Source organism: Odontesthes bonariensis, chromosome 18 (assembly GCF_027942865.1).
Source record: "Odontesthes bonariensis isolate fOdoBon6 chromosome 18, fOdoBon6.hap1, whole genome shotgun sequence".
NCBI lineage: Eukaryota > Metazoa > Chordata > Actinopteri > Atheriniformes > Atherinopsidae > Odontesthes > Odontesthes bonariensis.
This window is the reverse complement of record NC_134523.1, coordinates 27,382,713-27,394,711: the sequence shown is the minus strand read 5'-3', so window position 1 is coordinate 27,394,711 and position 11,999 is coordinate 27,382,713. Positions and strand designations below refer to the sequence as shown.

The following is an 11,999-nucleotide window of genomic DNA, read 5'->3' as shown; positions in this document are numbered from 1 at the left end:
TAAATTCAGATGAGTTAATGTAATGATTTTGTTTTATAGGTTGAGGCAACATCCAAACAGGTGGATGTCTGCGATGTGGTGCCTTCTCCCCATCCTCGGGAGGTGTCTGACTGTCCTGGTTTGGTGTCTGTCTGTCCGTCCGAGCTCGTTTCTGACCGGGAGGTTTGTATAACAACATTTTTGGTAGTAAATTTAAAGAAATGAATACAAATGAAAGAAATTATGTTTTCTAATGTCGTTGTAGATGCTTGAGGTGTCGGTGGATTTCGAGTGCAGCCAAACAAGAGGTCAGTGTGTTAACTCCAGTTCTTGCAGGTGTTCAGAGCGGTTCCCCCCTTCTCTTATTTTAGGAACAGTTAGTCATAGTAATCAGTCTGTTAGCAATATTTTAATGTCCAGTAGTGTTGTAGCTGCTATAAAACACCAAACTTCTCCAATTTGCACTTGGAAATCATCGGATGTCGATGCAGTTGATGCGGAAGGTCAGAAGTTGGCAGAATATATTGATACAGAAAGACCTCAGAGAGGCACAAAGCCAGAGTTTTGCAAGTTGGTGGAGCGACAGATTATTTTTGGTAAAAAATGGAAAGTACTAATTGGGGGTAGTAGTTATGGTCAATTTAATTTGAATCTGGAGGAGGAATTTAGTGAGAAGTTACAGATGTATTTGTTGAGAAATGGAATGTGCATTCTTAATCTTGAGGGTTCATGTAGCTTGGTTATCCATCATGAATCTTACTTTGTCATTGTGGACTGTGGAACAAGAAATTTACAGGGGTTGGCATCAGAAACGGGTACATCTGTAGTGGTATTTAACACTTGCTTCAATGATTTAATGATTCACATTATGAATCTTCGGAAATCATTAAATGCGACGGAGTATGGCATGTCTGCGATTTCTGTACAACAGAGTAGCTTTGGTTTAGAAGCATGTACCACAGTCATTGCTGACAGGCAGGTCACAGACGAACGTCATGGTGCCAGTTCAAGTAGTCAGCAATCAGTTAGAGGATCGTTCCATCAGGGCGATGATCGGTTTAAGTACGGGGGACTGCAGTGTGCAGCTGTGACTCTTGTTGCTTTAGCAAAGCACAAGATGGATAGTGTTTTTTCATGGCATTCTGACACATTAGATAATGTTGTTGTCAGAGGTGACGCCTTGTACACTTATTTGCGGGACAACAATCTGATTAGTGGTAGGAAGGAAACGCTCTGTGTTTTAGACTTGCCGAAGCAGGTTGATATTGACGGGTGTACTTTAGATGTGATGTATGGAGATTTTGTTGCTGGACATGTAGATGTTTTCCAGGGTGAGTTTATAGATTCTGGTGCACACACTACTCTCCGTGAAGGATTGCAAAAGATGTGCGCCACATATGAAACTTGTGTTCTGACTATAAATGGAAGTACCTGCGCTCTTATAAGTCAGAATGGAAAGTATGCTGTTGTAGATTCCCATGCACGTGATTGTAATGGAATGGTAAGTGTTTCAGGGAAAAGCAACGTTTTGTATTTAAACAGCTTTGATGATCTTTTGAATTATATTGAGAGATATGCTAGGCAAAAGAGAACCAGTCCCAAGGAATTTGAAATTAGTGGTGTGCAAATTGACATGCACAGAAATGAGTCAGCAACCATTAGTCCATTTGGCAGTAATTTGTTGAAACCTGTCTCTGTTCAGGAAGTCTTGTGTACAGATGAATCTAGAGGGCAAAAGAAGCCTCAGAGTAGTACATCTTGTAAAAAGATACAAGAAACTCATGAAGATCTTGTAACTTCAGATGTGTTTGTCACCAATGTGAGGACTAGAGCGTTAAAGTTTAATCCTCTTTCAAAAGTGGTGTCAGAAGCTGTTTGCAAACACTTGAACGTAGAATGCGAGAAAGGTGAGTCATCATCTGACTTGGTTGGGGACTTGGGGATACCATGCAAGGTGGAACCCATCGTCGGGGACGGAAACTGTTTTTTCCGGGCTGTTAGTCAGGCTGTAAGTGGGACTCAGAAATGGCACAGGAAAATTAGACTTGCCGTAGTGAAACAGTTAGAAAGGAATCCTCAAATGTATTGTAACATTTTGAGAAATGAAAATTCCTCTATAAAAGAGTATATTAAAAGATCAAGGATGCAATATGTTGGATCCTGGGCAACTGAAGTGGAAATTCAAGCTGCAGCAGACTGTTTGGGTGTGAACATAGTTACATATTATATTGATAAATGGCTTGAATATAAATGTGCTGCTGGTCAGTTCTCAAATCAGTGTGTGTATCTACAAAATATTCATGGTAACCATTACGAGACAGTTGTTTGTGTTAAGCAAACACAACATTGTTATGGTTATTGTAAGGAAAGGGTCTCCATTTCCCAAGGGTATAGTGTTCGAAATAAGACAACAAATGAACCTAATGTTTTAGAAAGTACAAAAACTGCAAACGGTTACGTACTGGATGATGATAGTGTCATTCATAATGCTATTAAACATTTGTCATTTAATCCTGTGTGTACAGATGTTTCAAAAGATTTGTGCAACAAGTATGATATTATGTTTGTTAAACAGAGCACACAAGGATCCACGGTTTCTGGGCCTTTGGGGAGTGTGTGTAAGACTGAAGAGATTGTAAAAGATGGTAACAGTTTTTTCAGAGCAGTGTCTCAAGTACTAAGCGGTTCCCAGAAGAGCCATCGCAGACTACGACTGGCTGCTGTTTCTTATTTGGAGAAGAACAAAGAGGGTAAACGGTTGGTTGGTAAAGGATTTTCTTCTGTGTCTGACTACGTTAAGAAGTCCTGTATGAAGTATGTTGGACATGAAGCTTCTGAAATCGAAATGCAGGCAACTGCAAATGCATTAGGAGTGGATTTGTATGTGCATAATGGCAAGGAATGGGTCAAATATGGGTGTACAAGCTCCACTGGTATAAATGAAGGAATATATCTGAAATATGACGGTTGTCATTTTGAGGTTATTACTTGTGTCTTGCAGGGTGATCAACAGTTTTGCTATGGTTTTTGTAAAGTTAATGATGTATCAGACACACCATACAAGTGTAGAAGAAAATCAAAAAAAACAAAATGCAGCACAGAAACAATTGGTTCAAAAACGTCTTCTCGGCATTTAAAGAAGAAAATTACATTTAAAAAAGTGATGGATTACCAACATGATTTGGAGTATAAAGACAAGATTAAATTGAAAAATAAAGCAATGTATTATTCAAAAATATCTTATAAAGAGAAAAAGATTGCAGAATTAAGAAGAAAGTACAGGGAAGTTAGGTTGTATAGAGAAAAAGTAAATGCATGGTTTAGAATGACTTATCAATTTGATACATTATATCAACAGAAGAAAAAGGTTCTAAGTAAAGAGAAATATCAATTTAATTTATTGCATAAAGAAAATGTAAAGGTGTTGAGTAAAGAAAAATATAAATTTAATTTATTGCATAAAGAAAATGTAAAGGTGTTGAGTAAAGAAAAATATAAATTTAATTTATTGCATAAAGAAAATGTAAAGGTGTTGAGTAAAGAAAAATATAAATTTAATTTATTGCATAAAGAATATGTAAAGGTATTGAGTAAAGAAAAATATAAACTAAATTTATCGCATAAAGAAAAAGTAAAGATGATGAGTAAAGAAAAATATAAAATAAATTTATTGCATAAAGAAAAAGTAAAGATGATGAGTAAAGAAAAATATAAATTAAATTTGTTGCATAAAGAAAATGTCAAGGCAATGAGTAAGAAGAAATTTAAGGTCAATTTGCAGCACAGGCAGAAATTAAAAGAGATTTGTCGTAGAAAGTATCATGGTAACATAGAACATAAGAAAAAGGTTTCAGTGCGTGTGAAATTAAATCAACAGCAACGTAAGGAAATGTTAAAAGAAATTGACTTTGTTATCAAACAGTTTTTGGATAAGGTCAAAGATGGGCCTGATTTTGTCTGCTGTGTCTGTCATAGACTGCTGTTTAGACATCAAGTATTAGTGTGTAGGAAAGATTTCTATTCTAAAAGCCAATCTAGTGCTTTAATTGCTGCAAAATGCATTTCGGAAGATTATGTGCACAAATGTGACAATAGTTGTGCTGTGCAATGTAAATTGACAGAGTCATCCAGAGGTAAACTGATGATTTGTTATACCTGTCATTACAAAATGAGCAAAGGTGTAATGCCACCAGAAAGTGTGACCAACAATTTAAATGTGGATATTATCCCTCCACAATTGGCTTGTCTAAATAGTTTAGAACAGCATTTAATAGCGTTGCATATACCATTCATGAAAATGTTGGCTTTACCCAAAGGGGGACAAAATGGTGTACATGGACCAGTGACTTGTGTTCCAGCAAATATTGTTGAAACGTGTAATGTATTGCCTCGTTGTAATATGGAAGGATCTTTGCTTGCTGTAAAATTAAAGCGTAAATTAACTTACAAAGGTCATTATAAGTATCAATTTGTTGATACTTTGCATGTACGTGAAGCACTTAAGTATTTAAAACAGTTCAACAAATACTATAAAGATATAGATTTTAATGAGAATTGGATCAATGAATTTTGTAGAGATGAAGATGATGTAGTGGACAAAGATGTGATTCCTGACATTTCTGAAAAAGAATTGGAGGAGACTGAGGAGCTGTTGCATGATCGACAGCATCATTGCATGTTTCAAGATACATGTCTCATGCCCGTTGACATAGGTCAGGAAGCTTTGGATCAGTATTTGGATAACATTTTAAATGTTGCTCCTGGTGAAGGTAATAATCCAGTAAAATTATTAAGCGATCCAGAAAATGAAGGCAAGTGCTTCCCTGGTTTGTTTCCATCTGGACAGAATACTTACCATGCAAAGAGGTTACATCGTTTAACATTGTTTCGGTATTTTAATAACAGGCTTTTACATGCTGATGGTAGATTTTCATCCAACGTTGAATATATATTTTATGCACAGTACATGTCTGAATTGGAACAGGTTATTTCTAATGTGTCAGTAGCATTACGTAAAGGGCAATGTGGTAAACCCCAGAATTTGGGTGACTTGTTGAAAAACGAGGAGTCTTTGAAGAAGTTGTTGGAGTTTGATGATGGCTATCGGTTCCTAAAACCCATTAGAGGGACTCCAGCTTTTTGGCAGTCTGCAAAACGTGACATCCTAGCCTGTGTTAAACAGCTGGGTAAGCCTACTTGGTTTGCGTCGTTTTCATCGGCAGATATGAGATGGACTAATCTTTTATATACCCTTTTGAAACATGATGGGCGAACAGAGACGGCTGAGCAATTGGAATGGGCAGATAAATGCGAACTGTTACGTCGAAATCCTGTGACTGCTGCCAGGATGTTTGATTTTAGATGGCATGTTTTCTTAAGAGAAGTTCTCATGTCTCCTGCTAATCCCATTGGTAAAGTTGTTGACTATTACTACCGTGTTGAGTTTCAGCAACGTGGTTCCCCTCATTGTCATTGCCTTTTCTGGATTTCTGGGGCTCCAATCCTAGATCAAAACACAGATGAGGAAGTTGTGGAATTTATAGATAAGTATATTACATGCGAACTTCCATCTGAGGACGAACCATTGTTTGAAGTGGTTACATCTGTTCAGCAGCATTCAAAACGTCACTCAAAATCATGTAAAAAGAAAAACACAGTTTGTCGTTTTAACTTTCCCCGACCTGCATCGAGCAGAACATTTATTTGTCGTAGTGAAAAAGATAAGGATAAGACTTGTACATGTAATTTGGATAAAACAAGCAGCAATGTACAGTGTGCCTGTGCAAGTAAAGAGGCAATGGCTCAAAATCAGGCAAAGGAGATTCTAAGTAAAGTGAAGAGTCTCCTTGCAGATGAAACTTGTCCCTATAGGACTGTAGAAGAAATTTTTCAAAGACTGGGTATAAATCAAGAAATATTTGAAAAGGTGTATAAACGAGTTAGTCGACATACACATGTAGTTTTGAAAAGAGAGATTAATGAAATTTGGATTAATCAGTATAGTCCGCCGCTGTTAAAAGCATGGAATGCTAATCTTGATATTCAATATTGTGTAGATGCATATGCTTGTTGTGTCTACATAGTGTCTTATATGTCAAAAAGCGAGAGAGAAATTGGCCTCATGCTAGGAAATGCCCAGAGAGAAGCATCCAGAGATGGCAATGTTAGTGCTAAAGAAGCGTTAAAGAAGCTTGGTAGTGTATATCTACATAATCGGGATGTGTGTGCTCAGGAAGCGGTGTATCGACTAACCAGTATGCATTTAAAGGAGTGTTCTAGGAAGGTTGTTTTTATTCCAACTGGTGACAACATTGTGAAAATGAGTTTACCTATTTCTGTTTTGAGACAGAAGGCAGCTACAAACGATCTCAGTTCAGAGGAAATGTGGATGACTGGTTTGGTTGATCGCTATAAAAATCGTCCAAAAGATGATATTTTTAACGATATGTGCATTGCAAAGTTTGCATCTGACTATCGGGTTCTGTCCAAGAATGAAAAATGTAAATCTGCTGTCAAGTTGAATAATGGTTTAGGTTTTGTGGCAAAAAGAAGTCGAACGCAACCATCAGTTGTTCGTTATGCGCGTTTTTCAGAGAGCAAAGATCCAGAAAAATTTTATCAGAGCATAATGCAATTATTTCTGCCGTATCGCGTTGATGGTGATCTGAAGCCTCCAGGTTGTGAAAGATTTGAACAATTTTATAGACTTGGTGTGGTTAAATTTATTGATGGAACCAAACATTTAGTGAAGTCTGTCGTAGATTTAAATAGAAGTGAATTCGAAGTGGAATCTTTTAACCTGGAGGCAGCAGATCAGGTGGTTGGCGACGTACTGCTTGAAAATGCATGGTGTGAGTTGTGTCCTGAAGTGGAGATGGAACGGTTGGAGGGTGTGGAAGGAATGAAACAAATAAAAGCAACACTGAGTGATGAAAAGGAACACATCCCAGATTTAAGCTCATCTTCCAAGGGAAATGTATTTGAGAAAAAGAGCACGCTGACTAGAATCGAAGGCTTAGCATTAATTAGATCTTTGAATGAAAGACAGTTCTCTGTTTTTTACCAAATCAGGCAATGGTGTTTAGACAAGGTAAATGGAAAAAATCCTGAACCGTTACACATTTTAATTACAGGAGGTGCAGGCACAGGTAAAAGTCATTTGATCAGAGCGATTGAATATGAATCAAAACGATTATTGTCACCAATGTGTCAATACACTGACAACACACCTGTTTTATTGACTGCTCCTACAGGTATTGCTGCGTATAATTTGGAAGCAACAACAATTCACACAACATTTTCTATTGGAATTGATGTACGCTTACCGTACACTCCTTTGGGAGAAGAGAAGCTCAATTCATTACGTCTGAAATATAGTGATGTACATATTCTCATCATAGATGAAATATCAATGGTAGATCACAATTTGCTATCATATGTGCATGGTAGATTGCGGCAGATCAAACAAACGGGTAACGTAGGCTCATTTGGAAACATTAGCGTAGTGGCAGTTGGAGATTTCTTCCAGTTACCTCCTGTCAAAGGCAAACCGTTGTATTCTGATGGAGTTGGCAGCAACTTGTGGTCTGATTTATTTAAAGTTGTAGAACTAACGGAAATAGTACGGCAAAAAGATTTTGTGTTTTCCCAGCTGTTAAACCGGATGAGGACTCGTTCAAAAGAGACCCCCATGCTACCTGGTGACATAAATGTTTTAAAAGTTTGTGAAACGGGTGAGGTCAGCTCAGCCTTGCATATATTTGCAACAAATGAACAAGTAAATGAGCATAATATGAAACAGTTGTTTGAGAATTGCCCAGAATATGTGAAAATTGAGGCACAGGATTCTGTCAATGATAAAAAAACAGGCAAATTGCGGTTGTTGCAAGGGAGTCACGCCAAAGCTTTACATACCGGTTTGTCAGAGGTTCTGTTGTTGGGTAAGGGTGCACGCGTTATGCTGTGTAAAAACGTGGATGTCGGGGATGGTTTAGTTAACGGTGTTTGTGGCATTGTGACAGATATCATAATACCAGAAAAGGACAAGTTTCCTAAATTGGTTTATGTTAGATTTGATGACGATCGTGTAGGCATCCACAGAAGGAAAACGTGTGTGTATGGGTCCTCGGATGTGGTTGGTTCCACACCTATTGTACCCGAGGAGGAAAGGGCCACTGTTAAAGGTGGATTGCGACGACAATTTCCACTGAAATTGGCGTGGGCCTGTACGGTACACAAAGTACAAGGCTTAACAGTAGACAAAGCTGTTGTTTGTCTAAACAAAATCTTTGCACCTGGTCAAGCTTATGTTGCTCTAAGCAGAGTTAGGAGTCTTTCAGGTTTGACCATTCAAGACTTTAATGAAAAAAGGATTTATTGTAAGGATGATATTACGGTTGCTATCCAGAGTATGACACCCCTTTTGATGTGTGGACCTGCACAGTTGAGCGGATTTGACACATCTGCTTTTACTGTGTTCTTAATGAACGTCCAAAGTTTGAATCGACATGTTAAAGATTTAGCTTTTTGTACTCAGCAATGGAAACCTAAATGTATTGCTGTAACAGAAACATGGATTCTTGAACCTCAAGCTGATACGGTAAAGATTGATGGTTACAGTTTCAACAACTGTCCCCGACGTTTATCGTATGATGGTACCCAGCCATCGTTGATTGGGTTGCAAGACCAACAACATGGCGGTGTTGGCATGTATACTGCAGATGGTGTGGAATATGAAGTTTTAAAGCCACCACAGGTCAATTTAGAGTGTTTAGTTTATAACTTTTTGCATTTGAACATTAAAATGGTTGTAATTTATCGCTCACCACAGTATCCTCTGTCATTATTTAAAACCAATTTGGTAAAGATGCTTGACTGGCTGGAGCAATTGGCAACTGGAACAATAGCATTGATGGGAGATTTTAATGATGATATTTTAAAGTCATCAACTATCTTAAATTGTGTTAAAACCAGAGGATATGTTCAAATAGTCCAGGAAGCAACTACTGAAAGGGGTAGTTTAATAGATCACATCTATGTTAAATCAGATGTATATGAGGGAGAAGCAGTGGTAATACCAACATATTTTAGTGATCATGAAGGAATTCTGTGTGGTTTTAAGCTGATTTAGTTATTTAATGAAATAATTATTTGTTTTAGTTTTTGAAGTAGAGATGGAGAGTATATTTGGGGGGGAAAGTATTTATTTTTTAATGGTTTTTTAACTATTCAAAACCCTCCGAGCAACATACAAAGTAACACAGAACCAGGGAAACAACACGACACCAGAACAGGGACAGACGACAGCGAGCACTGATAAACAAGGTGGCCTCGGCCTACCATTGCACACTGTACATAAAAATCCACAAACATCCTCATGGAGCTTAACAACTCCATTGCACACAGCACATAAACAAACAACACCGGAGTGTGGTTTTAAGCTGATGTAGTTTTTAATGAAATAATTATTTTGTGTTTTTGTTTTTTAAGTACAGATGAGAGTATATTGGAGGGGGGAAGAGTATTTTTGTACATGTTATAAATTAAGTTTATGTTTTCTGTATATTTTACAAGGTTTAAAAAATGACAATTCTGAATCCCAAAAAGTTGAACGATGTGACAGCTCACAGGCAAGAGGGGGATTCTCCGCCACGATTTGCCTGTGTGACCTGCCCCGTCTCTTTCCTGTCCCAAAGGGGGTTCTCACTTCACATCAGGAGGAAGCATCCCGATGCATACTTCTGTGCACGGAAGGAGCTGCCGCTCAGTAAGTCAGGACTGAAGACGAAGGCAGAGACTAAGACAGGAACTAATAGTGGCCCTTCCGCCTGTCCCGGAGGTGGCGCATTAGCTAAGCACTTTAATTACCTATGTTATGAAATTTGTGTTGTATTTAACAGTAAACAAGTCTTTATTGTGTAAAGGTTTCGTTTCTTGCATTAAGACGGCATTTATTTAACTTTCACATATTTGAAAATAGTGATAAACGGCTATTAATATAAGTTAACATACAGAAATTGGCATGCTGTTCTTAATGCAAGTTTTGCTTTACCTTGTCATATAGCATTAAAAAAAGCAAAAGGCAATGGTATTGGTACTCCCACTTGTGGGACGGGGTTCAAATCCCTGTGTTGCCCTGCTGATTTGTGCTGACAAGTTTGAAGAAATTTTGATGACAAGTAGAAAACCTTTAAACTCTGGACTGGCAAAGTGTGCGTTTAAAGATGTTTTATGCCAATGTAAAGAAGTTATGAGAAACATGAGCATAATAGAAATTCTTGTAGGATTTTGGTTGGTGTCGATGTGATTAATTTTGGTCTGTTGTGACACAGAAAGTGTCGCTGCTCAACAACGCGACTGAAAAAGAGCCAAAACTGCCGCTCCAGCAGCGTCATCAATGGTGTCACGCCTTTCCTGCAACAGAGCATGAGGCAGAGTATTTGAATCTCCCAGATGGCCTTCAATTCACAACAGTATGACACAAGTGGAATGTGTTCAACGTTGGACTGATGTCTCACCTTCCGGACAGGAGTTCTTATATGTTGATTATTGTATTGTTTAACATTACATGATCTTTTTTTTTTTTTTTTTTTTTGGTGCCATTGTAAAACTTTTCACCAGGACTAAAGATTAAAAGTAGCCTTTGGTGGCTAACTCTGGCATGTCATAGATGTAATGTTATTAATATGCACTGTCTTGTTAATAAATAAAATGGAAAATTTGAGTGACTGTCAGTTTCTGTTTTGTGGCAAAGGATTGGAGAGGACTTCTTGAAGGCTATTCAACATCATGTGTGGCTAAAGTGGAAAAAGTTACTACATTATGTGTTAAAGTTTGATTGGGCGGGGCTTTTAATGACTTGTAAACACGTACCACGCCAATGTGTCCAGCGCTGCTCAGTAATAATGCACCAAAAATATGGTGCAGATGGGATGATGTCTCAGGGAGATATAGCTGTTTAAATGATATAGGGGGCGCACTGGAGTCACATTTCAATATAATCCTATTGGGCTCTTTAGATATGAACAAAGGTCATTCTTATCTAGTTTGGTGCAAATCGGATGATGCATGTGAGATTTAGAGCCGAACGTATGCAAACGGCGAGGGATTGGAATGTGCCATTCTGCCACGCCCACACTATTTTGTAGGTCCTGACAAGACGCACAGGTGTGCTGAGTTTCATGATTGTCGGTGAAAGCATGGCTTGGATCTGATGTTTTTAGATATTCTAGGGGGCGCTGTGGAGGCATTAGGCCACGCCCATCAAATATTGGACTGCTCACCTGTTGGGGGGTGGATTAGGATCGATCCCAGTTAGTTTGGTGCATCTCGACTAAAAACTGTAGAATTTAGAGTCAAACGTATGGTAACGGCGTGATGTCTGACTTCACCAAGCAGCCATAGCCACGCCTTCAACTGAAAACTGTTGGTGCTTTAAAGCAAGTGAGACCAACTTGTTTTCTGTATTCTGACTCAAGATCATGTTGATTAGGTGAAGGGGGCCAGAGATGGAGCTTTCCAAGTAAAAAAAGGGACTTCCTGTTCTGAGGGGGCGGGGCTTATATGACGTCAGCATATGACCACATAGGATTGACATGCATCCAACATGGATGACTCATACCAAGTTTGGTGCAGATTTAACTTTTTAGGTGAAAGTTATAGCGTTTCGTTTACACTGGCGAGTACGTCAAGTTCGCCGCTTGGCCAAGCCCCCTAAACATGCTCAAAAACTCAAGATTTCTGATAACTTTTGTGCCCCCATCCCTTAACTGCATACCGACCAAAGATGAAGTCCGTAGCTCAAAATCTCTGGGGCGTGAAAATTTTCCTGCGAGGTGTGTAAATATGAAAAATGGCCAAAATTTGCCCTTTGACCCAAAATGGCCGCCTCCTTGTACGTTTTAGAGCATACCTCCAAGAGACTTTTGTTCTTGATGTGAGAAGATCTACGTACATACCGAGTTTCAGATCTCTACAACGTACGGTTCAGGCTATCTCACGTTAGGTGGCGCTGTAGAGCA

At 38.5% G+C, this 11,999-nt stretch overlaps 1 protein-coding gene across 1 annotated transcript in view; it reads right to left on the bottom strand.

Annotated features, from left to right (window-relative positions):
• Positions 1 to 11,999, bottom strand: part of nudcd1 (NudC domain containing 1) — a 462,800-nt gene that overhangs the window by 133,113 nt on the left and 317,688 nt on the right. The gene's annotated exons all lie outside the window — the stretch shown is intronic.